Source organism: Gorilla gorilla, chromosome 7, assembly GCF_029281585.2.
Source record: "Gorilla gorilla gorilla isolate KB3781 chromosome 7, NHGRI_mGorGor1-v2.1_pri, whole genome shotgun sequence".
NCBI classification, from domain to species: Eukaryota; Metazoa; Chordata; class Mammalia; order Primates; family Hominidae; genus Gorilla; species Gorilla gorilla.
This window is the reverse complement of record NC_073231.2, coordinates 49,962,619-49,989,959: the sequence shown is the minus strand read 5'-3', so window position 1 is coordinate 49,989,959 and position 27,341 is coordinate 49,962,619. Positions and strand designations below refer to the sequence as shown.

At 42.2% G+C, this 27,341-nt stretch overlaps 1 protein-coding gene and 1 pseudogene across 8 annotated transcripts in view; both read right to left on the bottom strand.

The window, feature by feature from the left end:
- The window catches only part of NCOA2 (nuclear receptor coactivator 2), a 295,300-nt gene extending 292,918 nt beyond the window's left edge, over positions 1–2,382 (bottom strand). For 2 of the 8 annotated variants that reach the window (XM_031013759.3, XM_031013761.3), the window contains exon 1: positions 2,086–2,382. The gene's annotated coding sequence lies outside the window, so the exon portion shown is untranslated. Of the gene's footprint in view, positions 1–533; positions 948–1,574; positions 1,830–2,085 lie in introns of those variants that run through there. The other 6 variants (XM_031013760.2, XM_063709221.1, XM_055349621.2 and 3 more) reach the window with 4 other exon arrangements.
- Positions 2,383–22,435: 20,053 nt separating this feature from the next.
- Positions 22,436–24,126, bottom strand: LOC101146426 (small ribosomal subunit protein uS13-like; annotated as a pseudogene).
- Between the last annotated feature and the right edge of the window lie 3,215 nt (positions 24,127–27,341).

Genomic DNA, 27,341 nt, shown 5'->3' with positions numbered 1-27,341 from the left:
GTGAAGCCATTACGAACAATGATGCTTTCTACTACCAATAATCAGTTGACGTGATACTGCTCCCATGCCTTCATTCTCAGGGTTCCCTTTCAAATTTCATTGTCCCAATTCTGGCATAGCTGAATGAAACCGAGATAGACGTAAACGGGTAACTTCTGTCTTCTGTGACCCTTAGCATGTAAACCGGACGCTGAGGTTCAGGACATGATCACTACAGCATATGCCATTTTAGAAACCGGGCTCGGTGAGTTACTGCCACATCCTTAAGTGGCTTTAGACTTCGTCGTGTCTAAGACAACGTCTATTTCGGTACGAAAGACATACAGGACCTCGAGTGCCTCGGCAGCCTCTGCGGGTCGGAGCCCCTATAAGTGACACAACCCCAGAAATCAAGGAGCGGGTGACTCGGGGATGGACAAGAGTAGCTGGCTCTCAGCGTCTCCATGACTCCCCCGCCCCGCATGCAACTCTGCTCTAACTGGTCAGGAGAAACCCCGCCCCCTTCCTTCCTCCGGTCCGCACGATTGGCTTACCGACACCCGGCAGGTCAGCTCCCTGCCTTCGATTGGCTCACTGCCCCATCAGTCAGACGCACCGAGATTCGGGTCGGTGGGAGGGGAAGGCGTCGGAGGAGGTGGAGAGGGAGTGGGATTAGAGGACGAGGTGGCTGAGGAAGGTGTTCAGGCTCGGTCTCTGGTTTGGGAAAGTTTCCCCTACCAGTGACGGACCCAGAACGCGGGAGGCCCAGTCCAGCTCCGGGCCAGCGGAAGGGGGCTCCGGTCCCCGATTCCCGCCCCTCGGTCCCGCAGGCCCCGGAAACCACTAGAGGGAGGGGGAGAGGGAGGGGCCATCTAACCAGGGACCGACCCACCCCCGGTCTCGGAAGAGGCGCCTCTGGGACTCCCCCGAGGGGAGGAGGCGGGGAGCGCAGCCGGCAGCGACGACCCTGGCCCCCTCCCCCAGCACCCCCCAGGGGCCCAAGAGGGCCGGGTCCCCGTGCCCGGGGCGTGACCGTCGCAAGGCGGCCACAGGGCCCCTCCCGCTTCCCGCCTGGGGCCCCGAGGGCCTGTCCCTTCAGGGGCGGGGAGAAGGGGGCGAGAAAAGGGGGCGCTGGCGAGCCAACCCGGAACCTCCCGGTCCGCCTCCCGCCCCCGGCCCCGGCCCCGGCCCCAGCGCGCCTCCTGCATACACGCCCGCACCCAGAAAGTTCAGTCAGGGGCGAGCCCGGCTCGGCGCCGCCGGGGCCCGGCCCCCGGCTCCCCGCCCCCACCACGGCCCGGCCTGCTCGGCCCCAGCGCGCCGCCCGCCCCGCCCGCCGCAGCTCCTTCCCGTCCGCCCGCGGTGCTCGGCGCCCCTCGCCCCCCGCCCCCGGGGCTGACACGGGCCCGGGCCACCCGCCGGGCCGCGGCTCCCCTTCCCCGCCCCGCGCTGCAGCTCGCCGGCCGCCCCGACACCCCGCTTCACCTTCACACACCCCCAGCACTTCCCGAGTCCTGCCTCCCCTCGCCCGGCTCCCACTCTCCGCTGCAGCCGCTCCGCGCTTCCATTAAAGAATGCACCTTCCCGGGATTCACCTTCTCGGTTCTGCCGCGCTGCCCCCGAGGGGTTAGAGCCTCGGTCTCCGCCGACCTCGCACCGGGCTGGGCAATGAGCACTCGGTCCTCGGGGCGGGGGCCGCGCCCGCACCCCCAGCCTCCCCGCCGCGCCTCGGCGCTCACCTCTCGCCCGCGCCGTGGGCTGCAGCCTCCGCCCGCCTCGCACTCCGGGACTCGTCTCCTGAGCTCTCGCAAGGCGCTGGAGCGCCTCCTTTCTCTCCCGGGGACTCCGCGTCTCCCCGTCGCTTCCCGCCCTCCCCACCCCCAAGCCCCAACTCCCCAGCGTCGCTGCGCCTCCGGGATGCAACTCCCGTTTTCCGCACACTCCGGCGGCGGTCCCCGCACACAAAAACAGCCTCTCGGAGGCGCACGGCTCTGTCGGAGCTCGGCGCAGGAAGGGCAGTCGCGGCCGGGGGGTGGGGACGCGGCGCCCCCCGCCTGCCGCCCGCCCCCCGCCCGCCCTCGCGGCCCCGGGGGAAGGCGCGGTTACCGGCTCGGGTCGGTCACGCCGTCAGGTGCCGGCTGCCGTCGGCGCTGACCTTCGCCGCCGAAGCTGTAGCCGAGGCTGCGGCCGCCATGTTCCCGTGTTAATAACTGCTGCCTGGTTGTTTATTTCAATGGAGATCCTCCCCCAACTCCCTCCTCCTCCTCCTCCTCCTCCTCCTCCTCCTCCGCGTCTCCGCACTTGCGGAGAGACAGACCGCGCGAGCTCGCGAGCAGGGGAGGGGGCTCGGGAGCCAGGCCGTCCCTCTCTCTGCCTCCCCGGCAGTGGCCGCCGCCAAGTCCTGTCACCGGGAAAAGGACGGGGCGGAAACTTGCCTCTCGCGCCCCCGAGGAAGGGGCAAAGGTGGACGCAGGGTTGTCCGGGGAGCAGCCCCTGGCCGCGGGGTCCGCAGCATCTCCGTCGGCAGAGCCCCGGGAGAGGTGAAGAAGAGTAAGGGGACAGGGGACAAAATGGGTGACTGTGGTAGAGGGAGGGTGACCTAGAGGTGACTGGAACTGAAGAGAGAGTCAACAGAGGACTGCATGGGAGGGCAAAGGGCAATGCCAAAAAGAAAACTAGCGACTGGGACGGGCCTGGGCCGCTGAGTTAGAGGCAGTGGGGCCTGGGGGCTGCAGACGGCAGGGATGGTGCCCCAAGACGAAGATCGGGGAGAGCCGAGTTCCAGGGTCGCCAGCAGAGGACCCTCGCACCCGTCCGGCTGGGCCCCTCGGCCAGCACCCTGCACCCCCTCGGGCGCACCTCACCCTACCCAACTCCCGGTCCTGCCGCTGCTCCCCGGAGGCGCCCCGCATCCGTCAAGTCCCCTACGGCTCCAACAGGGAGAGGCTTCTCCCGTTGCAGTCCTAGCTCCAGAGGGGATGGAGAGGCGCGACTGTGGGGAGCTGGAAGGGGCACCACCCGGCAATTGCGGGATAAAGCAAATGCTGCACACAGGGTGTGAAACTTAACCTGGTTCGGCACATCATGAAATCATAAGTTTTTATTGGAAAGTCCATTCTCTAGACATCCGTGAACAAAGTACTGAGGGGACGTAGGAGATTGGCACTGAAAATGCGAGAACCCCCATTTAAGTGTTACTTAGACCAATCTGTTTTACGCTTTGGAAAAGCAAGGTTTTTTTCCAACTTATACGGTAATTAGTTGAAAAAAAAAAACTTTTGTTTAATGGCAGTTATCAAACTATGAGAGGAACATATTCCCTGATTTTAATCTTATAATGAGAAAGGTCACTTGCGGTAGACAATAAAAGTGTTTATTGAACACTTACTGTGAATCTGACTGTGCTAGGTGATGTATATATGCTATAGGCCTTAATCCTCAAACCTTCCGAAGTCATTGCCGCTTTTCACTCCACGCAAAAAATTGAAGCTTAAAGTAATTTGCCCAGGGTCACAGCCAGTAGTTGGAGAGGATGTGAGCCCAGTTCTGGTGAGCTCCAAAGCCCATGCTTTTAAACATGTCTTCATCCTAAAATTTGTGGGTGTACCGCCAATTTTATTTGGGAAAAGAATAAAAAAAAAATGTGTGGGGTGTGTGTGTGTGTGTTTGTGGATAGAAAATGCTTGGAAGCCTATGACAACAAATGTTAGCGCTGGGGAGTGTAAGAAGTGGGTGATGAGGCACTTCCACTTTTTATTTTGCACACCTATCTAATGTTTGAAATGTTTGCATTGACTATGTATTAATGTATATTTTTAAAGTTTTGTTGTTTTTTTTTAGCTAGCTGGAATAATAGAATTATGTTCACAAAGCGTTGATTGGAAATGGAGAGTTTGTTTATGGCCTATCTTCTGCTAATACCAGTCTGTAGCTTGTCTACAATGGGGTAGTAGTCACCTGAGGTTTGTCACAATTCTGAACTCCCGATTTGCTTTCCTGTCCTCACCCCCAACTGTGAGCTATCAGGAGTTGTGATAATAAATAAATAAATAAATAAAAATTTAAAAAAAAGATTCTCCTTCTTGCTTGCTATCCCTCCCATTTTGGCAGAAGTCCAGAGTCTATCAGTCCTCTGCAATCGTAGATTTCACACTTTTTAAAACTACCCATGATACCTCTGCAAACAAATGACTCCCCCCATTGCATTCCCATATTACCCAATAAAACGTCTTACGACGGCTGAAGACTTTTTCTTACAAGAAATAAACAAAAACGTCTGACAGCATAGTAGATGAGTTCCATGCCCAAGTGCTACTCAATTGCCTGAGCTTGAATTGAATTGTGTGACTTAAACGCGCTCTGGTACAATCTCTGGGCGCCCTCTGAACTTCAGGCTCTTGCTGTAACAGTAGTCTGTCTTGCACTAGAGTTGTTTATTTGTCTTTCTCTTTCACTAGATTGTAAGTGCAACAGAGCCCAAGACCTAGTCTTGTTCTTGTTTGTACATGCTATAGCACCTAACAAGGAATGTATGATGTTTGTTGTTTCATTGAATTTGTGAAATATAAATAATAGTGTCTATTCCAATCCTCATGTCCTCTTCCCCACCTCATCTTCCAATCACTTGCTCATAAAACATGTTTATAAAAAACATCTTCCATACTTAGAAAGAACTTTGATTCCCATGAGACCTCAGAACAATTGTTTATTAAAACTAGCCATAATTTTTAGTGAATCATCACTATGATAATGTAAAATGAAAAGGTAGAGGAGGCGGTAAATAAGTTGGCTCAATGACACAAATTAAGAAAGGAAGAAGAAGGAAAGAAAAAAGAGGCAAAGATATAGGAACTAGGTATATTACCAAGAGAGAACAACAAGGAAAAAATATGTGGGTGCAGATCATAAAGGGGAAGGAAATTATTGAAATTTAGTGGAAGTAGAAATAACATACCGTGAATGGATGGGGCAAGGAAACACCAAAAATGTCAGCAGAATCATAAATGCAGCATGGAAAAGTAAAGAAAATGACAAATTATATATTTAACAATATAACCTAGGAATAATCAGAACAATATGACTGCTACACGACAAGAATTTCTATTTTTGTCTGCCTTTTCTTCCACAGTTTTCAAAGTACTCACTTTTTTCGTAAGTAAACTGCATAAAAGTGGGAGATTCTATACTATTTTTGAGTTAATACTACTAGCATACATCATGAGATTAGAGGTAACAGTATGGTAAAAAAGAGCTATAGAATATAAGCAAATAAATATGATGTGAAGTGGTCTCTGTAAGTTACTGTGTGACCTCAAACAAGTCACTAAATATCGCAATTTCCTCATCTGTGTAATTGTTACAAGACTCAAAATGGTGTAAATAAATGTACTTTGTTAACTATCAAGCTCTTTATACAGATGTAAGGGAATATTATTATGTCAGCTAATATGTAGCACAGTTATCTCTATTTTGGTGCATTCCTAAATTGCCAAAGCAAAAATCTATAGTTCATTCTATTAAAATGTAATCATTGGGTGGGGGCATCAGTTAAAACATTTGTTTGTCAATTTGATTATTGAACGACTGTGATGAAATGTTTCATTCTTATTGTTTGCTCTCTTCTAAATCCCTTAAATAGTATAACTACAATAAACAAATGTCTAATATAAGTCAAGCATATTACATAAATTTTTTCCTTACTGAAGTAGTCATTATATGTATATTATTCTCATTTTATGTACAATAAAGCTGAGCTTCAGAGACGTCAAGTAAATTAATGCAAAGTCATAGAACTGCCTTCGCTGCATATCTAAGATTGTGTTAGGATTCTACTCTTCATCACTTGTATCTCTACTACTCTGAGGAACACATTGGCTGGGCGCAGTGGCTCACACCTGTAATCCCAGTACTTTGGGAGGCCGAGGCAGGCAGATCATGAGGTCAAGAGATTGAGACCATCCTGGCCAACATGGTGAAACCCCGTCTGTACTAAAAATACAAAAAAAAAAAAAAAAATTAGCTGGGTGTGGTGGTGCGCTCCTGTAGTCCCAGCTACTTGGGAGGCTGAGGCAGGAGAATTGTTTGAACCGGGAGGCGGAGGTTGCAGTGAGCCAAGATCGCACCACTGCACTACAGCCTGGTGACAGAGCAAGACTCTGTCTCCTAGAACATAATGCATACTCAATAAATGATCATGAAAAAAATGAATAAATGAATGAATGGGCTCCCTTCAAGTCATACTGTACACTGTCACAGGATTGATCCCCTCAGTCTTATTTTGTTACTTTCCCACTTGAAAACACTTAATGATCCTTCATTAACTATGGAATACAATTCAAATCCTTCACCTTATATTAAGAACCTCTTTGATATACCCCTAACTACTTTTTCTATTCATACCTCCCTTATTTCTCAAGCAAAAACAAATATTAATACACCCACACTCATTCCAGGGTATTCTGAATGAGATTGACATGAGTTTCAATCTTGGCTCTTACTAACTGGGTGAACTTGGGCAAGTTATTTGGCATCTCTGCAAATTTTATCAGTGCAATAAGACAAGAAAATGAATTGGATGGAGGTGAAACCAAACTTATTCACTAATGATGATATAGTGTACGTACAAAATTCAAAAGAATCCATGAACTACTCAAATGAATGTAGGATCACGAGGTATAAGGTCAATTGTAGTTCTTCTGTATGTTAGCATGAAACAACTGGAAAATGAAAATTTTAAAATGCCATTTACAAAAGCATTTTAAAAATCAAAATTTAGGAATAAATTTAATGAAAGATGTTGCATGATCTCTACATTGAGAAAAAAATATTGCTAATAGAAATTCACAATGGCCTAAAAACAGAAATAGACTGGGCACAGTGGCACATGCTTGTAGTTCCAGCTACTTGGGAAGCTGAGGCGGGAAGATCACTTGAGCCTAGGAGTTGCAGACCAGCGTGGGCAACATAGCAATACCGTGTCTCTTAAAAAGTTAATTTGTGTGTGTGTGTGTGTGTGTGACATGATCTTACTCTGTCACTCAGGCCGGAGAGTGCAGTGGCACAATTACAGCTCACTGCAGCCCTGACCTCCCTAATAGTCAGGAATACAGGTGTGTGCCACCACACCCAGCTTTTTTTTTTTTTTTTTGGATTTTTTTTTTTTTTGTAGAGATGGGGTTTCACCGTCTTACCCAGGCTGGTCTTGAACTCCTGGGGCTGAAGTGATCTGCCCACCTAAGCCTTCCAGAGTGTTAGGATTACGGCATAAGCCATCATGCCAGACCAAAACATTAAATTTTTAAAACAAGAGATGGGACCAGGTATAGTGGCTCATGCCTGTAATCCCTGCACTTTGGGAGGCCGAGGTGGGAGGATCACTTGAGGCAAAGAGTTTGAGACCATCCTGGGCAACAGAAATGGGCAAAAGGACTCCATTTCTGTTTTAAAAAACAGTATTAAGATGTCATCAGTATTAACATGTCAACACTTAGCAAATGGATCTATAGATTCAATGCAATCCCAATCAAAATCCCAGCAAGCTTTTGAAGTAAAAATTGAGGTCTAATTCTAAAAATTATATGCAAATACATATTACCTAGAATAGCCAAGACAAACTTGAGGAAGCATGAGTTGAATGACTTACACTGCCAGCTTCAATATTTACTATAAAGCTACACGAATTAAGACAGTGTGATATTGGTGTAAGAATAGACAAACAGATCAATGGAACAGAATAGAGAATTCAGAAATAGGCCCCCAAACTTATAGTCAATGAATTTTGTACAAAGTTGTCAAATAAATTCAATGGAAAAAGGAAAGTCTTGTCAATAAGTAGTGCTACAACTAGGTATCAGTTTGGAGAAAATAGTGACTTCTTACCATACACAAGAATGAATTCAAGATGGATCATAGACTTAAATGATAAAAACCAAACTATAAAGCGCCTAGAAGAAAACATCAGCCATCCTTGTATTCCAAGCACTTTGGGAGGCCAATGCAGGAGAATGGCTTGAGCCCAGGAGTTCAAGACTAGCCTGGGCAACATGGTGAAACTCCATCTCTAAAATAAGTAAATAAAAAAGCCAGGTGTGGTGGCACACACCTGTAGTCCCAGCTGCTTGGGAGGCTGAGGCAGAAGGATCACTTAAACCTGCAAGGTCGAGGCTGCAGTGAGCCATGATGATGCCACTGCACTCCAGCCTGAGCAAGAGAGCAAGACCGTGTGTGAAAGAAAGAATGAAAGAGAGAGAGAGAGAGAAGAAAGAAAGAGAGAGCAGCCGGGTGCAGTGGCTCATGCCTGTAATCTCAGCACTTTGGGAGACCAAGACAGCCGGATCACCTGAGGAAAGCAGTTCGAGACCAGCCTGGCCAACATGATGAAATCCCGTCTCTACTAAAAATACAAAAATTAGCTGGGCGTGGTGGAGCATACCTCTAATCCTAGCTACTGGGGAGGCTGAGGCAGGAGAATCACTTGAACCCAGGAGGCAGAGGTTGCAGTGAGATGAGATTGTGCCAGTGCACTACAGCCTGAGTGACAGAGTGAGATTCTTGTCCAAAAAAAAAAAAAAATTGACAATATCAAATACTGGGGAGAATGTTGGGCAATTGGAACTCTTATTCTTTGCTGGCAGAATTGTACAAACACCTTGGAAAACAGAAACTTCCTCATGAAGTTAAGTATACACAATTCTACCCTACAGTTCTCCTAGGTATTTACCTAAGAGAAATGAGAACAGATGTTCACCAAAAGATTGTATAGAACATTAATAATATAGAATATCATAATAACCCAGGCTCCCAAGCAACTGGGACTACAGGTGTGTGCCACCACACCTGGCTTTTTTATTTATTTATTTATTTTAGAGATGGAGTTTCACCATGTTGCCCAGGCTGGTCTTGAACTCCTGGGCTCAAGCCATTCTCCTTCCTTGGCCTCCCAAAGTGCTTGGAATACAAGCATGGCCGATGTTTTATTCATGATAGTGAAAACCTGGAAACTAATTTCCATCATCAAGTTATGTGGAGCAACAAAGTGTGGTATATTCGTACAATGGAATAGTACGCAACAATAAAAGGAACAAATTACTGAAATGTGCAATAACATGAATGAATTTTAGAAGCATTTTGCTAAGCAAAAGTAGTCGTATGGGTGCATTCTGTACAATTCCATTTATGCTAGAATACTACAGGCGCAGGCAAAATGAATGTATAATGATGAAAGTTGATGCTAGGGTTGTGGGGGGTGCAGATTGACTGGAAAAAGGGAAGACAGAATTTTGGAGGGATGAAGAAATATTCTGGAATGATTAATATTGATCTAGGTGATAGTTACATTTTGACAAACCATTGTCAAAAATGTATTGAGTTGTACCCTTAGGATTTGTGTATTTTGCTATTAACTTATGCAAATTATACCTAAACAAAGTACTATTAGCATTTTAAAAAACCGGGTAAGAGGGAAGTTCCCCAGTATAATGAAGTATATTTACAGAAAGCCTATAACAAACATTGTACTCAATGTTGAAACATTTATAACTTCCCCCTGAGATTGGGAAAGAGAATTGCAAATAGTATGCCCAGTATTACCATTTGTAACCAACATTGTACAGGCAGTTCTAGCCAATTTGATAAAAGGGGAAAAAATGGCATAAAGATTGCTAAGGGAGAAATAGAACTGTCATTATTTGCAGATGGCATGAATGTTTATGTGAAAAATGCAAAGGAATCTACAAACTATTAGAATTAAATTTAATAAGATCTCTAGAATGGGAGGTCAATATAGAAAAATTAATTGTGTTACTATATATTAGAAACAATTAGAAAATGAAAATTTGGCATGTAAATTGAAAATTGTTTGGCAATATCCATTAAAGCTGAGCATGTCTCCTGGGTGACCTAATAATTCTGTTCCTTAGTATGTATCCTATAGAGTCCTTCAACAGAAGACTGAATGAATTACAGCATTTTTGTTCAATGGAATACTATACTGAAATGAAAATGAACAAAGTATAGCTTCACACAATAACATGTATAAATCATATAGAAATAACCTTGAATAAAAGAAACTAGATACAAAAGAACACTACTACATGATGCTATTTACATAAAGGTCAGACAGGCAAACCTAATCTATGGTGATAGATACCAGGATAGTTGTTACCTTTTGCCAGGTAGGTGCGGCCTAGGAAGGCACATGAGAGAGATTTGGGGATTCTGAGAATACTCTGTTTCTAATCCGAGTGGAGGTTACATGGACATGTTCATTTTATGAAACATTTGTGCACAGTTTATTCATGGTATACAAATGACTTGTGTGCCTATGTATATTACACTTCAGTTTTTTAAATGTTATTGTTGTTTGCATTTACTGAATCTCCCTCCCTAACTAGACTGTAAACTCCCTGAAGACAGGGATTATATTTTAGATTTCTTAGCATCCCTCACAGATTTTAGCACAGCTGCTTCATAAAATGTTACTTTACAGCCCAGGCGTGGTGGCTAGCAGCTGTAATTCCAGCTACTCAGGAGGCTGAGGTGAAAGGATCGCTTGAGCCTAGGAGTTCAAGCAGCAGTGAGCTATGATCACACCACTGTACTCCAGCCTGGGCAATGAAGCAAGACCTTGTCTGTCTCTAAAAAGAATAAAAATAGAAAATAAAAGATTACTTTACAAAAATAAGTTGATATAGTTGCCAATAAAGTCTATTTGTTTAGTTTTAGTGTAAGTACAAATAATAGTAAAACAACATTTTTATATATATAAAAATATATAAACTAAAGATATGTAAAATCAATTTAAGTATTGACATTTTGTCTAAAGATCTCCTTTCTCTTAGTTTATCTCTAGTAACTCCAAAAGAAAGCTCTAGATATATGTTAAAAGTAGAATTTATACTCAGGAAGCTGAGACAGGAGAATTGCTTGAACCAAGGAGGCAGAGGTTGCAGTGAGCCAAGATAACACCACTGCACTCCAGCCTGGGCAACAGAGCAATACTTCGTCTCAAAAAAAAAAAAAAAAAAAAACTAGAATCTAATAAATTAAGCCCAATGTGAGAATCACATCTCATTTGAGTATTGCTAGTATGTAAAAATTGGAATACAGATAGACATAACACCAGGTATTGGCTTCACCTGACTTAACACCACTTAACATAAAAGTTCATAGTGGGCCGGGTACAGTGGCTCATGCCTATAATCCCAGCACTTTAGGAGGCCAAGGTGGGTAGATCACTGGAGGCCAAGAGTTCAAGACCTACCCGGCCAACATGGCAAAACCCTGTCTCTACTAAAAATATAAAAATTAGCCAGGTGTGGTGGTGCACACCTGTAATCCCAGCTACTTGGGAGGCTGAGGCATGAGAATCACTTGAACCCAGGAGGCAGAGGTTGCAGTGAGCTGTGATGGTGCCACTGTGCTCCAGCCTGGGCGACAGAGTGAGACTCCGTCTCAAAAAAAAAAAAAAGAATAGAGACATAGGTTCTAAAGGTTCTAAACCAGTATCTGAATGCATAATCAATGAGACTTGGGCATTTTGTGTGTGTGTCTTTCTTTATACACAACATTTGCCATTTTAGCTATTTTTAAGTTACAATTCAGTGGCATTAAATGCATTCACCTTGTTGTGCAAACCTCAACACTATCCATCTCTAGAATTTTTTCAAGCAAATCTTCTGGACATGTAATTAAATGCATCTAGGACTCAGTTTCCTACCTGAGTCCTACATTTTTAAGATTCCATGCAGCTCTGAAACACTATATCCGGGAACTAAAGAACATTCAAAGAAAAACAGACTCCTTTGGTTAAAATGCAAGTTTTATAAAACACTAGATCCAGAAACCTACGTTAATGTTCAGTTACAGTTGGGATAGAATAATGCCTTTGCGAGACAGACTGCATCTAAATAATTGTTCTTTTGCCTCAGGAAAAGAACCATCTTCAGAAGAGTAATATACCCTTCACTTCTTTTGAAATAGGCTTTATAAACATGGACCACTTGACAGAGAGTCTTACCACTGAACACCCATTCCAGCAATAGTTTCTGAACTCTAAAATCAAAACTTTGTTTTTATTCAAAATATTTACAGAGTCAATGTTATACTTTAATTAGTCCATTATTTATGAATGTCGTTTTTTAACATCTTTGATTAAATGCCTCGGCCCCTGGGTTGTTTGTTTTGTTTTGTTTTCAGTTTTCCCCCAAAATAATTATGAAGTTCCAGCCACACAACTACCAGAGAGATTGCAGTTGGTCTCGTGCCCCACCCCCATGCCCTTTTAGATGATTAATGTCCAAGCTCTTAAACCGAGTGGTAGGTATGTGAATATTTATTATTCCTGTATCTGTCACACATGTTATAAATATTTTCTGTGTGTATATGATATTTAGTTTAAAAAGTTTAAATTCCTTCTATAATAACTGTTTTACTTAATCACATTCTTATAAAACAACAAAAGCTAATATTTAGACCCTGTTTTTCTTTAGACCAAGTTTTAAAATAAATTACTAATATTGGGTACTTTCTCATACACTTTGTCTCTGATTTACACATGGTCAACTAACCACCGTCTAAGACTAACAATGCTCTTCCATGTCTGAACTCCCTTCTCTTTCTGCCTCTGCCTGCCTCTTCCCTTATCCTCTTTCCTCTTCTCTCTCCTTATTGTGGGCTTTGCAGCTGTTTCTCTCCCTTTTTAATAGTGGTTTCATTGACAATATCACCATTGCCTCATATGTGAGTTCTACCTCCCTCTGGAGATGATTGTTTTCCTTCCTCTGGATCCCTTGTTGCCATCCCTAAGATAAAATCCCAAGCCCAGGTGACTTTGAGTATTCCCCGACAGAGCAACCACATTACCCCAAGGTGCCCCATCTTCATCTATACATGTTTAGCAGAGTCCCTATCCAAGTGCAGCATAGTTTTCCACAAAAATGCATATGATGGTTATGTTTTATTACCAGTACAGTACTATTATTGATGTCACAGGTTTTAGGAAGACAGCTCTGAGAATGTAAGCTCCTCGAAAATCTTGTTTCTATAGAAAAACATGCTTTACTTTACCACCAATAAAAGAAAAAGTAAACTTTGGAAATAAGTGCATGAAGATTGTTTGTGCTTTCCATCTAAGACTTCAAAGCCCTTCATAAAACACAGTTTTTAAAAAAGCCTTTTGACACAACTAATAGCCATTCAAGGACTTGTTATATTCATAACTAAGATGCATTTATTAGCAACCTTTGACATGAAGCCCAGGAGATAATGCACAAAATGATAAAAAAGATAGGATATGTTTCTTTCCATTTATTAATTCAGTGAAAATTTGTTCAGTTTCTACTCTAGTTCAAGTACTGGAGACTAGGCATGGTGGCTCATGCCTGTAATCCTAACACCTTTGGAGGCTGAGGTGGGAGGATTGCTTGAGCCCAGGAGTTTGAGGCTAGCCTGGGCAACATGGCAAGGCCCCCATCTCTATAAAAAACTTTCTTCAAAATTAGCCTGAGTTTTTTATTTTTTTTTTAATTAGCTAATGTTCACTTGTGTTCCCAGTTACTTGGAAGGCTGAGGTGTGAGGATTGCTTGAACCCAGGAGTTTGAGGCTTCAGTGAGCCATCTTCACACCACTGCACTCCAGCCCGGGTGACAGAGCAAGACTCTGTCTCAAACAAACAAACAAAAAGTACTAGAGACCCAGTACTAAACAAACTCCTCTATCTGAATGAAATTTACAGCAGATGCGGCACATACTAGGCACTCAATAAATATTTGTGGAGTGAGTGATTGTGGCTAAGAAAACCCTTAGAATATGATAAATATTTTTGTTTCATAAAATTCAATGAAATCAACGAATGAAGGGGTTGCAGAATATAAATTAGGCAGGGGAATTTTACAGCAATCAAAGTTAAAATACTTCCTATTCCTACTGAAGTAATTGTGGGTGGGAATATTGGGTGACTATGACCAGAAAGGCAACACCTCTACAACCCATATGGCTCTTACTTTGCTGGGCACGGGTTAGGAGACAAGTGCCATCCCACCACTACCTCTATACCTTTTTGCTAATTTTAACTTTGAGACCTAAGTGTATTTTATCTGCAAGTAGTTTAGATTTATCATCTTCACTTCAAGAACTCTGCACTCATTTATGGTAGCATTGTAACAGAAGACAGAATTTTACCAAATGTAACAAAGGCTTCAGACCATGATAATTAGTTGCATTTGAAATCCCATCTTCATAGATATTCATAATGTATTTCTTCTTTATGATATTACTACGATTGCAATCCTCCTAAAAAGCCAAATATTTTTGTATTAGAGTTCTCTAGAGAAATAGAAATTAGATATTTATATCTAATAAAGAGATTAGTTTTAAGGATTTGGCTCATGCAATTGTGGAGACTTGAAAGTCCAAACTTTGCAGAGAAGGCCAGTAGGGTGGAAATTGAAGCAAGAGTTGATGTTGCAGTCTTCAGTCTGAAGGAAGTCTGGAAACAGAATTCCTTCCTTCTTGGGGGACCTCAGTTTTTTTTTTCTTTTTTTTTTTTTTTTCTCTTAATGCCCTCAGCTGATTTAAATGTTCAATGAGCACTGCTGATTTCAGTGTTAATTACATCTAAAATACCTTCAGAGCAACATCTAGACTAGTGTTTGGCCAAACAACTGGGCACCACAGCCTAGACAAATTGACACATTAAATAAATCACCACAGACTACTATTTCTCAAGTTGGATCCATGCAGTCTTCTTAAGCCATACTTAATCTCCAAGTGAAGACAATAAAAAAGTCATACTTCTGCCTAACACGATACAACTATCTTGTGTGTAACCAAAAATACACTAACCCTTTCCCCAGAGAGGAAAGCAAAGCCCTTGAGTAATGTTCACTCTTCTTGATATCTTGTAACTTAAATTTTACTATGATATTGTCTTAGTACATTTAATGCTGCTATATCAGAATACTAGAGACTGGGTAATTTATAATGAACAGAAATGTATTGACTCATGATTCTGGAAGTTGGAAAGTCCAAGACTGAGGAGCCAGATCTGGCAAGGGCTTTCATGGTTTATCATCCCATGGCAGAAGGGAAAAGAGAGAGTGAGAGAGTGAGAACAAAGGGTATCAAACTTGCCCTTTATAATGAACCACTCTTGCGGTAATAGCCTAATCACTTCTCATTAGGCTCATCTCCCAACACTATTGCCTTGGGGATTAAGTTTCTAACACATGCTTTTTGGGGGACACATTTAAACCACAGCAGATGTTCAGTTGATAATACTTAAATACTTGATGTAAAATCAATACATCTTGTTATATGTTAAGGGGATATGGGAGGAAAGGAAAGAAAACAAGATATTTGCCCTATACACACATACATGCATTCAAATGAAATAAGGAAACAATTACAGCCTCATTTCTATAAATGGTCATGTGGTTGTAGCTAGTACTTAAAACTACCTTCTTGGTGCTGGGCATGGTGGTTCACACTTATAATCCCAGAACTCTGGAAGGCTGAGACAGGAGGATCTCTTGAGGCCAGGAGCTTGAGATCAGCCTGGACAACATAGTGAGACCTCGTCTCTATTAAAAAAAAAAAAAAAAAAAGGCCAGGCGCAGGGGCTCATGCCTGTAATCCCAGCACTTTGGGAAGCCGAGGTGGGTGGATCACCTGAGGTCAGGAGTTTGAGACCAGCCTGGCCAACACAGTGAAACCCCATCTCTACTAAAAATACAAAAATTAGTCAGGCATGGTGGTGGGCGCCTGTAATCTCAGCTATTCGGGAGGCTGAGGCAGGAGAACTGCTTTAACCCGGGAGGCAGAGGTTGCAGTGAGCCAAGCTTGTGCCATTGCACTCCAGCCTGGGCAACAAGAGTGAGACTCTGTCTCAAAAAACAAACAAACAAACAAACAAACAAAACTACCTTCTTTCATTATCCATTCTGTATTCCCCTTGCCCTCAACAAGCATGTTACTCAGCTGATCGTGGTTTTTTACCCGGTCAGGTGACTCAAAACTTCATTCATGAAAGATCTAAGTAAGCCATTAGTAGCTGTGCCTGAATTGGGTTGTAGTTTTTCATTGATTTTACTCTAGGGTATAGAGGACTAAGAGACATCCTAATAGATCTCCTGCATTTCAGCCTTTTTCATATCTCCATTGTGTAGTTGCTGACTAGTTTCCCCTGGCAATCAGAATAAATCATCCCAGCAGTACATTAACTCCCTTCTTTGTCTGCTAATTCAGAGGCACGAGAGAGCCAAAGTGGCCAGGTAGCAATCTTAACTTCCAGTTCATGGAGCCATTGTTATGTTTGTTAGTGGAAGAATTCCTCCCTTTGGAACTAAGACCTCTAGATTAGCAGCATATAAAATCTCAGGAATAGGAAGCAAAAATTTTGCTAGTGAATCAGTAGCATAGTAGCGATACTCCCTCCCATTTCTACTTCTTAATTCTCGGACCTGTGAATAGTGGGTATGGGAGAAAACAGCACCATTTATTGACACTTACTTAGAACACACACAGCCACCTGAGAACCCTTCCCAGTCCTGCAAGGTATTGTCACCTAGCTGACATTATAACTGAGTCTTCAAAAGGCCATTCCACTGTACTGTCAAGCCAGAGATGCTTCAGGATGGTGGGGAACATGGTAAGACAAGTGAATTTCATGACCCTGGGCCTACTGCACTTCATTTACCATAAAATGAGTTTCGTGATCAGAAGCAATGCTGTGTAGAATGCCATGATGGTGAATAGGAGGTCCCGTTCTGTGGATACCAGTCAGCCTCCTTCCAGAGACTCCTGTCATCATTCAGCAAACTCATAAACAAGGTGACTATGATGGCAATATGGACTTCCAATCAGTGGATGCCACTGCTAAGTCCCCAATCTGCCAGCAGCAGAGACCACACCGAGTCCCCCATATGGCACCATTCCCTAATCAGCTAGCTACCTAGTGGTAGGTCAATTACACTGGACTGCTTCTAACATGAAAGAAGCAGCATTTACTCTAGTTATAGATATGCCTTCCCTGCACAAAATACTTCTGTGAAAACTACTATTATAGACCACTTTGCTCAGAAGCACCATCTCTTTGCAATATTTTTCAAAAGAATATACATAGCACTGAAATACTAGTTAAAACAATCTAACTCACTTTCTTTGGTGACCAAAAATCTAGTACTATATTTGCAATATATTCATTTTAGCAAACTTGCTCTAAAATGCAAAAAAAAAATATTTATAAATGACAATTGGTTATAAACATAATACCAGCAATGTGATGTATCTGTAGTAATAAAGTGAGTGCTCTATTCAGTATGCTTCCATCAGTGTATATAATGGGTTGTCAGTGCCAAGCTGAGAAGATTTGGATCCCCATGGGCATAATTTCAAGATTTTTTATAGTATAGTGGAATTTTGTAGGATTTTATTTAAAAAAAAAAAAACTAGATATCCAGATTCTTTATTGAACAAACCCTCCCAGTGTGTATTTGGCTTGGTTTCACTGTTGGCTTTTTCTTGATTTTTGCTAGGTTTTTCATATGTTAAATTTTAAGTAGGGACATTGTTGCAATTCTTTAAGGAGTTTTTATCTTTAGTCTGCTCACTCCTAAAATGATGTTTTTTTAAATGAACCAAAAGGATATATTTCATATAGCATGTTTTAAATAAATAGTCAATGAAAATGTGTGTAATAGTATCTATTTTTAAGTACTATGCTATTATGCATAATCTGTTTTCTTTAAAATTTGTAATTCTTTCCTTCCCTTTAAATATATCATTAACTTGTGATAATCTTAACTACATTTTAACTCTATTCTAGAGTGATTATACTTTCTTCACGATGGGCTCTTTTACTTTTTTTGCCCCTTTTCTTGTCCCTACTTATTGTTTTTGCCCTTTTTCTTGTCCCCACTTATTGTTTCTTTTCTATTCTTGGTCTGTCTTAATGTCCCTTTCTCATATACTTTTATTGCTTACTTGCTTTTCATCTAACTCTTTAACTCTCCTTTCCTATAATCCTAAATGATTTGTGTCATCTACCAAACTGAGTTTTTACTATTTTTTTCACCAACTGTTAATCAGTTTTGTCATTTTAAGGCACCCTCAAATGTGACTTCAATTTCAAATAAACTTCCCATTTGCTATTGATATAACTATAATGTTTGTATACATTTCCCATGACTTCCAATTAACCATGAATGACTACAGTTTTTAAACTTGATTTAGGTATAATGCTATAGAAATACACTTTGTTAATATGCTTGAAATTAAATTTTAACACATTCCTTATTTTGGGAAAGCCTGTGCACATGCCTCTGGCAAGCGTATATGTCACTTCATCATATGTGCTGGAGTATTTTTCTCCTGCTATTAGACTGTAAGCCCCTTAAAAGCAAGAACCATATTTAAATCTCTAGTGTCTGGCACACGGCAGGTTTTTAATGAATGGATAGTAAATAAATAAATGAATGGATGAGAACAAAGTTAGTTGTATAATTTCCATGGTCTTGTCCAAAAAATACTTCCTCTGCCAGCTCCAAATGATACTAAATGAAATTTCTTTCACAAAGGCCAAGTCTTTTACTTTCCCAACTGGACTTATTTTACAACAAAAATACTGTTAGAAAAACACATTTATTTAAACCTGTTTATCCAAGGCAGAAGTTCTTAATCTTGGCTGAAATTGGCTGAAAGTGAGAATCATGTCCCCATCCCAGTAAAAATAAATTAGAAACACCAGTCCCCCAACCCCAGGTGAGTCTAATGTGAAGGAAAGGCTGAGAACTACTATGCTAACTAAGAGAGAAGCAACCGATGGCACGTTCTAAGGGGCATGAAAATAAAGCGAGGTCTCTAATGATTGTGGCAAAGAAGTTCTTTGCTGTGGGAAGGGAGGTGGGGAGTTTAAAGAGTCCATTTCTCACTTCAGGAGGCTGGGAGTGGCTGGAGACAGAAGTGTTCTTTGTTGTTGTTTTTGTGTTTTGTTTTTGAGACCAAGTCTTGCTCTGTTGCCAGGCTGGAGTGCAGTGGCGCGATCTCTGCTCTCTGCAACCTCCACCTCCTGGTTTCAAGCGATTCTCCTGCCTCAGCCCCCCGAGTAGCTGGGACTACAAGCCTGCACCACCACGCCCAGCTAATTTTTGTATTTTTAGTAGAGACGGGGTTTCACCATGTTGGCCAGGATGGTCTCCGTCTCTTGACCTCCTGATCCGCCTGCGCTGGCCTCCCAAAGTGCTGAGATTACAGGCGTGAGCCACTGCACCCAGCCAGAAGTGTTTTTTAAGGTATCTGTTATCTTTAAAAACTTAAGGAGAAAGATTGTAAGTACAATCTAAAGAGGTAAACTTTGAAAACGAAAAAATATTTAATTTTAAATTTTAAAATGAGGTCAGAGATTCTAACAAATGCTAATAAAAGGGCTCTTTGAATTTTTGGGGCTTTTACAAAAAATACTGCGTAGGCAGGCAAACACAGCAAGTGTATTAGGTATATAGACTAATACACTAAGAGGAAAGCCTAAAGAAGAATCAAAGTTGACATGACAGAACTTGAGAGAGGAAAAAAGAATTAGTATTAGAATACTAATTCTTTAAAACCTTGACACGGTGGCTCACGCCTGTAATCCCAGCACTTTGGGAGGCCAGGGTAGCAGAATCACTTGAAGCCAAGAGTTCAAGACTAGCCTGGGAAACATAGCGAGACCCCCATCTCTACAAGAAAAAAACACAAAACAAGTAGCCAGGTGTGGTAGCATGCGCCTCTAGTCGTAGCTACTCAGGATGCGGAGGCAGGAGGATTGCTTGAACCTAGAAGTTCAAGACTGCAGTGAGCTATGATCGCACCACTACACTCAAGCCTGGGTAACAGAGTGAGATCCTGTCTCAAACAACAAAAAAAGTATTTTTTAAATTAGTGTCTGTATGATAATAATTCCGACAACATAAAAACTATATGTGTCTGTGGATGAGGACTAGAAAAGAGATATTAAATGATTGGCATGTTTAGGTATATTAAACTTGAAGCTTGAAGTTCTGGTTCCTACTTTGCTATTAAGATGCATATGTGTGGTGAGGTTTGGGCTTTTGGTAAAAAAAATAGTAAATGTAGTAAAAATACAGTTAAAAAAGTAAAAATATATGCCAGGTGCAGTGGCTCATGCCTGTAATCCCAGCACTTTGGGAGGCTGAGGAGGGGGGATCACCTGAGGCCAGGAGTTCGAGACTAGCCTGGCCAACATGGTGAAACCCCGTCTCTACTAAAAATACAAAAATTAGTCAGGTGTGGTGGAGTGTGCCTGTAATCCCAGCTACTTGGGAGGCTGAGGCAGGAGAATTGCTTGAACCAGGGAGGTGGAGGTTGCATTGAGCTGAGATTGCGCCATTACACTCCAGGCTGGGCAACAGCGCAAGACTCCGGTCTCGAAAAAAAAAAAAAGTAAAAATATAAACAAACCACCAAAAAAAAGAAAGAAAAGATGCTATGTGTCCTTAAGGAGGTCTCTTCATTTCTCTGGGGCCCAAATTTCTTTTCTGCAAAGTTAGGGAATTGAAAGCTTTAGTTAAATTAGTGCTTCTGGCAAGGTTCCTCTAAGAGAGTAAAGAAGTGTAGCCTGTGGCTTAGAGCCAAGGCAACCTGAAGCACCCAGTGCAAGTCCAAATTTTCTTGAAGTCTCGTGTTTTGCCTTAAAGGTGCATATCCTGGTATGTGAATTATTTCTCAAAATGCTGTTTTTGTTGTTGTTGTTGTTGTTGTTTTTGTGTTGGGGTCTCACTCTGTTGCCCAGGTTGGAGTGAAGTCGTGCAATCTCAGCTCACTGCAACCTCCGCTTCCCAGGGTCAAGTGATCCTCCCACCTCAGCCTCCCAAGTAGCTAGGACTACAGGTGTGCACCACCACACCCAGCTAATTTTCGTGTTTTTGGTAGAGACGGGGTCTTACTATGTTGCCCAGGATGATCTTGAACTCCTGGGCTCAAGCAATCTTCCCACCTCCCAGTGTTGCGATTACAGGTGTGAGCCACTGAGTCTGGCCAAAATGCTGTTTTTAAAAAAAGTTCGTGAGCTTTTTATTCCTTCCTATTCTTTCTGTGTTTTTTTTCTTTTAAATATACAGTTAATCCCATATTGTATATACAATTTTATATTCTGATTTTTCACTATCGTATCTTTCATATTTTATGCATGTCATTAAAATGTTGTTACGTTTTCTTTTTCTTTTTTCTTTTGAGATGAGGTCTTGCTATGTTTCCCAGGCTGGCCTCTAACTCCTAGGCTCAGCCTCCTGAGTGGCTGGGATTTCAGGGGCCGCCACTGTGCCCCACTCATTATTTTTCTTTTAAGAGCTATATAATGTTCAGTCATATGGCTGTACTGTAATGCATTAACCTCCTGATTGGGATGTTCATGGTACAGCTCAGTGTGTTTTCATCTCCACTATACTCTTTCCCTCCACTTGGCTCAGTGTAAAGGCTGAGCCTTCTTTATACTTTCTTTTTTTTCTTGTGGTTTTTTGTTTTGTTTTGTTTTGTTTTGAGACAGAGTTTTGTTCTTGTTGCTCAGGCGGTAGTGCAATGGCACGATCTCGGCTCACTGCAACCTCTGCCTCCCAGGTTCAAGTGATTCTCCTGCCTCAGCCTCCCAAGTAGCTGGGGTTACAGGCCTATACCACCATGCCTGGCTAATTTTGTATTTTTAGTAAAGACGGGATTTCACCATGTTGGTCAGCCTGGTGTGGAACTCCTGACCTCAGGTGATCTGCCCGCCTTGGCCTCCCGGAGTGCTGGGATTGAGCCACCGCGCCTGGGCTTTCTTTATACTTTCTAATAGAATCCTCTGAAGTGCAGGAGATCATAACATGAAAATTTTTCTCTCTCATTGCTGCAGTGTGTGAAATGGTCTCTTGGTGATGTAAATTGTAATTTGTCCTTTTTGGAGGTCTCGCCCTAATGAGGGGGAAGGAAGAGAACATGACCGAAGGCTGACTCCACACAAGGCCTTCTGTAAAGGTTGTCACATGTCACCACCCAGTGAGGGAATCACTATCCCACTTCATGGAATAATAAGTGGAGACTCAAAGGAACGAGTAACTGGCTACAAAAGTGGGGTACCAGGGTAAAATTGGGTTCAATCCACCCCAGATCTGTGCCAAGTGATCCCGGGCAGCACACTCTGGTCCCACAGCAGCAGTAGAGCCAGCGCAGGGTCCCCGACACTCTCTGCCAATCCAGTCTTCCCTCAGCTCCGATCTCTATCTCTTTTCTTGGCTGCACAATGGCCTCTCCTGTGATTAACGTCTTATTTTTTGATGAGGATCCTTAGCATACAGCAGATAGTTTGTTTTCCAGAGGATATACAAATGAATGGTTATTTAATGTTTAGAGCAGGGAGCAGCAAACTTTCTCTTTTCCTTTTTCTTTTGGTATATAAACTATGTATTAGCAGACAAGGCCACAGACTTAGTGCTTCTTGGACACAGCCATAGTATGGCCACAGTGGCCAGTGGTCTTAATGTGCTGGCTTCAGACACGAAGACCCCAGAAGTGGTGCAGCCCTCTACAGGCTGGAATCTTCTTCAGTTGCTCCAGGTCTTCACGGAGCTTGTTATCCAAATCATTCGCCAGGACCTGGCTATAGTTTCCAGCCTTTCCATCCTTCTGTCTGTTCAAGAACCAGTTGGGGATCTTGAATGCATGGATTCTTAGTGGCAATCATATGTTCCACCTCATCCTCAGAGAGTCCTGTGCTCTTGGTGAGGTTAGTGTCTGCTTTCTCAATACCACATGAGCATATCTTCGACCTACACCCTCAATGGCAGTGATGGCAAAGGCTATTTTCTGCCAACATGGATGTTGGTGTTGAGTACTCGCAAAATACGCTGGAATTTCTCAGGGATCACAAGAGATAAGGCGGCAGCACAAGCGGCGGTGTGCAGGCCTCCTGTGGAAGAGCAAACTTTTTCTGCAAAAAGCCAGATTGTGAATATTTTAGCCTTTGTGAAATATGTGATCCCCGTCCTAACTACTCAATTCTGTCTTTGTAGTAGGAAAGCAGCCACAGACAATATGAAACAATGGGTGGTCTGTGTTGCAGTAAAACGTTATTTAAGCATGCAAATGTGAATTTCATGTAATATTCATTGCTTACAAAGTGTTACTCTTCTTTTGAGTTGTTTCCATCCATTTGAAGATGTACAAACCAACCCTAGCTCATGGGCAGTTCAAAAGGCAGCATGGATCATCATTTGCTAAGCGCCCCACCTCCCAAATGGGTGGAGTGTCCAAATGTCCAGGCTGCTGAAGTGAGGGCCACTCACTCCACTAGGACAGTTCTAAAGGACATACATAAACAGAGATCTCAGCCACTAAACTCCTACTTGTACATTAACTTGTGCGGAGGGTAGGTGATAAGCGATGACAGAAATGCATCTTCTAGAAACTAGGCAATACTAAATACCCTCCCAAACCTGGAATTCAGTTAGCACTCCTGTTTCTGGAAGGCATCCTTGCACTAAGCATGAGGTCTTGATATTTCCATCTCCATTCCAACCATCTCTCTAAGAATCACTCACTCTGGGCTCTCAGTACCTGCAGTGCTCCCCTTTATTTTTTTTTAATCTGCATTTTTAAAACATTTCAATAGTTTTTGGGGTACAGGTGGTTTTTGGTTTCATGGATGAGTTCTTTAGTGGTGATTTCTGAGAATTTAGCGGTGCCCTCCTTTAAAGACTGCCTGTCACCCCACCCAGCCCCTCCCTTCGGTGGCCACACTAGAATTTGAAGCTTAAACTAACTCCCCTCCCTGAACTCCTCACATCCTATTCCCTGCCCCATTCCTCTACCTTCTTAGCCACTTTCACCCCATTCCTTTTACTGCCTCAATGGCAACAATTATTCCACCCATCAGATCCATGATCAATTGTTTCTATTACTTTTTCACCATGCTTCACCCAAATCAAATCCTCACTTTCCTCCTTACCCAGCCTAAATTTCAGCGTCAATCCTGATACTGTCTTCTTTGCTTGCACACTAAGTCCAGTTTTTAGCACCTGGGTAGTGTCTTTAATTCGGATAGAACGCAAGGGAGAAGATGTGGGAAGTAGAAAAGATGATGTAAACCCCATACCCTCCCCATTGGCTGCACTGCCCATGCCTGGTGATGCCTTTGGTGCTAGGGGCTTTGTGTGCCACTATGGCCCTAGGACTGCCTGCTCCCTAGCCTGAGTCTGGGTCCACGACTCATTTGCTCTTCCAAGCAACAGGCCTAAGGCACAATCAGAGGAGGGAATGTGAATGGAACTGGATTTTCCAAAATTATCTGGATCACTGTCTTCATTTCCCTTAGCTCTTTCAGGTATATTATTCATGAAATAAATCTGAGCAGAGAATAAAAATTAGATGCTAAGTACACAGCAAAACTCTTCTCTTCATAGTGGAGTAATTTATGCCTCTGGGCCGAAAGAGAGATGACCTAATACCTTCTACTGGGAAGTAACAAGTTTGGGAGGTAGACTAGTTATTCTGTCCATTACAACTGATAATCTAAACTAATGCACTCTTAAAGATACTGAACATGTTTCAGAGCAAGCAAAATGTGTATATGATATGACACTATTTTTGTGACCGATAAAAACATTCATACTAAAATAAAACTAAGAAACAAAATAACTGCCTTTCAACAGATCAGTGTGATTAATAGATGATAAGGTATTACACTTTATATATTTAATTTTATAAATCATTCATATAGTTACATGAAATTGTACTGAAGAAATCAATTCAAATTGACGTAATTATGGGCACTGGAATATAAACTAAGAACTGACTAAAAGACCAGCAGAAAACCTGTCATGCTTTAAGTTAAAGGCAGGCACTGTGAACTCTTTGATACCTGGCATGCTGTCAACTAGAAAGCTTTAGTGAGTGGTTCTTTGATCTACCCATTCAATATTATTTGATCCAAGTTCCTGGAGGGCAAGGTCTATGTCTTATGCATCTGTTTGTTTTAAAATTTCTTGCACCTTGTTCTGTGCCCGGCATGTAGTAAACTCAAAAAATAGAGCTGAAATGAATCAATGAGTGAATGAATCAATATGGTGGTGAGGATGAGACACTACAAAACTCTGAACTGGTTTTTTGTTTTGTGTTTTTAGAGACAGGGTCTTGCTGAGGCTGGAGTGCAGTGTCACTCTCATAGCTCACTGTAGCCTCAACCTTCCGGGCTCAAAGGATCCTCCTGCCTCAGCTTCCCAAGTAGCTGGTATTACGGGTGTGTGCCACCACACTCTACTAATTTTTAAATTTTTAAATTTATCCCTATGTTGCACAGTCTGGTTTTGAATTCCTGGGCTCAAGTGATCCTCCAACCTCAGCCTCCTGAAGTGCTGGGGTTACAGGTGTGAGCACAGTAATACTAGTATATCTGGCCTGGTTTTGTTTTTTTAAGCCAAGAAAGCCTAAATTATATTCAGTATGTATTATATTCTAACATTGTGCCAAATTGTAATTCTCAATTAAATTAATATTTTTAAAGTGGCCTTGAAGTTAGTAATAATTTGGTTTTCAGGAGGAAAAATGAGCATTTCATTAAAACAGAGAAACTAGTAAAATGAGAAATAAAATGAAAATTAACTATGAATCTTTAAATATAAAAGTTTTACTTTAAAAAGGAAGAGTAAGATATCATCAGGTAGAGAATTATATCTGAGCATAAGTAGGGATGTGTTCATACGAATGATCTACTAAAATCAGATATATAAAGTGTAACACCTTTTCATTTACTAATCTTACATCTCTATTTAAAAGCAGTTAAATTTCCTCAGATTATCTTTTAGTATGAATGCTTTTATTGGTCAGCAAAATAGTGTTATATCATTTAAATATTTTAGTACCAAAAAAAGCCCCAAGCAAATAGCTCGATAACCTGCTGCTTGAATGTTCTAAAAGCCCTTACAAAGTGTCTCAATGTTATAAAAAGTTGAGTAGTGATTTCCCACAATTTGTACAAGTGATACCCCTTCTCCCAGCCTCTGCCCCTGTTCAATTTCTCTCAACTTACTGGAGCAAACTATTTATGCTGAAAGTTGGCCGTAGGAGGAAGATGCCAGGAGAGGAGCTCTGTGGTCCCCAAATTTATGACATATGCCATGTGACACTCCGTCAACATGATCGCAAGCCAGTGGTTTACATTCACTTTCTAGGAAGTCAAACCAGGCAGGGTATAACTGTGATGTTGTGGCTTTTCCAGCTTCATAAATTCAGTATTTTAGTTACGTATGGATAAATGTCACAATTATATGCCACGAAAATCAGTTCACATAAACCTGTCCTTCTTGAGGTTTTTTTTAAGTGAAAAAGGAAAGTCTAAAATGTTTAAAATTTTGAATAAAGTATACTTGAATCTCTGATTACAATGACATATAAATAAGGAAAAAAAATTGAGAAAATTAACATGGTTCTCATGGCAGGATTGATAAAAATAAGCTATATTTCCCCTCGAAGGTTTTCTCAGAATACTTTTGCTGGTCAGGCATGGTGGTTCACACCTATAATCCCAGTGCTTTGAGAAGTTGAGGAGGGAGGACTGCTTGAGTTCAGGAGTTTGACCCAGCCAGGAAACATAGGGAGACCCTGTCTCTACAAAAAAAAAAAAAAAAAAAATACAAAAATTAGCAGGGCATGATGGCATGCACCTATAATTTCAGCTACTCCAGAGGCTGAGGCGGGAGGATCCCTTGAGCCTGGTAGGTTGAGGCTGCAGTGAGCTATAATCATGCCACTTCACTTCATCCTGGGCAAGATCTGTCTGTCTCTAAAAATATAAAAATAAAAATTAGTCAGCCATGGTTGTACATGCCTGTTGTCCCAGCTACTCAGGAGGCTGAGGCAGGAGGATTGCTGGTGCCCAGGAGGTCAAGGCTGCGGTGAGCTGGGATTGCGCCACTGCACTTTGCCTGGGTGGCAGAGTGAGACCATCTCTAAAAATAAAAATAAAAATAACTTGCTGTTATCTAAAAAAATTGTTTAAGGAAGAAATTATAATGTATCTTGCAATCTTTAATTTCCAGCTGTTCTACTGTCTAATGATGACAGGAGACAGGAATTTAGCTTAGTAGTGTGCCCAAAGCAAGGCAGCATAGCAACTATTCTGTAGGGCAAATTGCTCAGCAAGCAATATGCCCTCCGTGTGGCAATCTAACATGTGCCCATGCCGAGCTAATTTGCTAAAAAAAAAAAAAGTTTAGAACAAAAGCTATCACTTCATCTCAGCTACTTACTGTGGGAAACGACTATATATGTTTTTGTATGATTTTCAATCTCATATAACAAGAAGGAAGATATATTGTGGCTGATGTCAATATTTAAC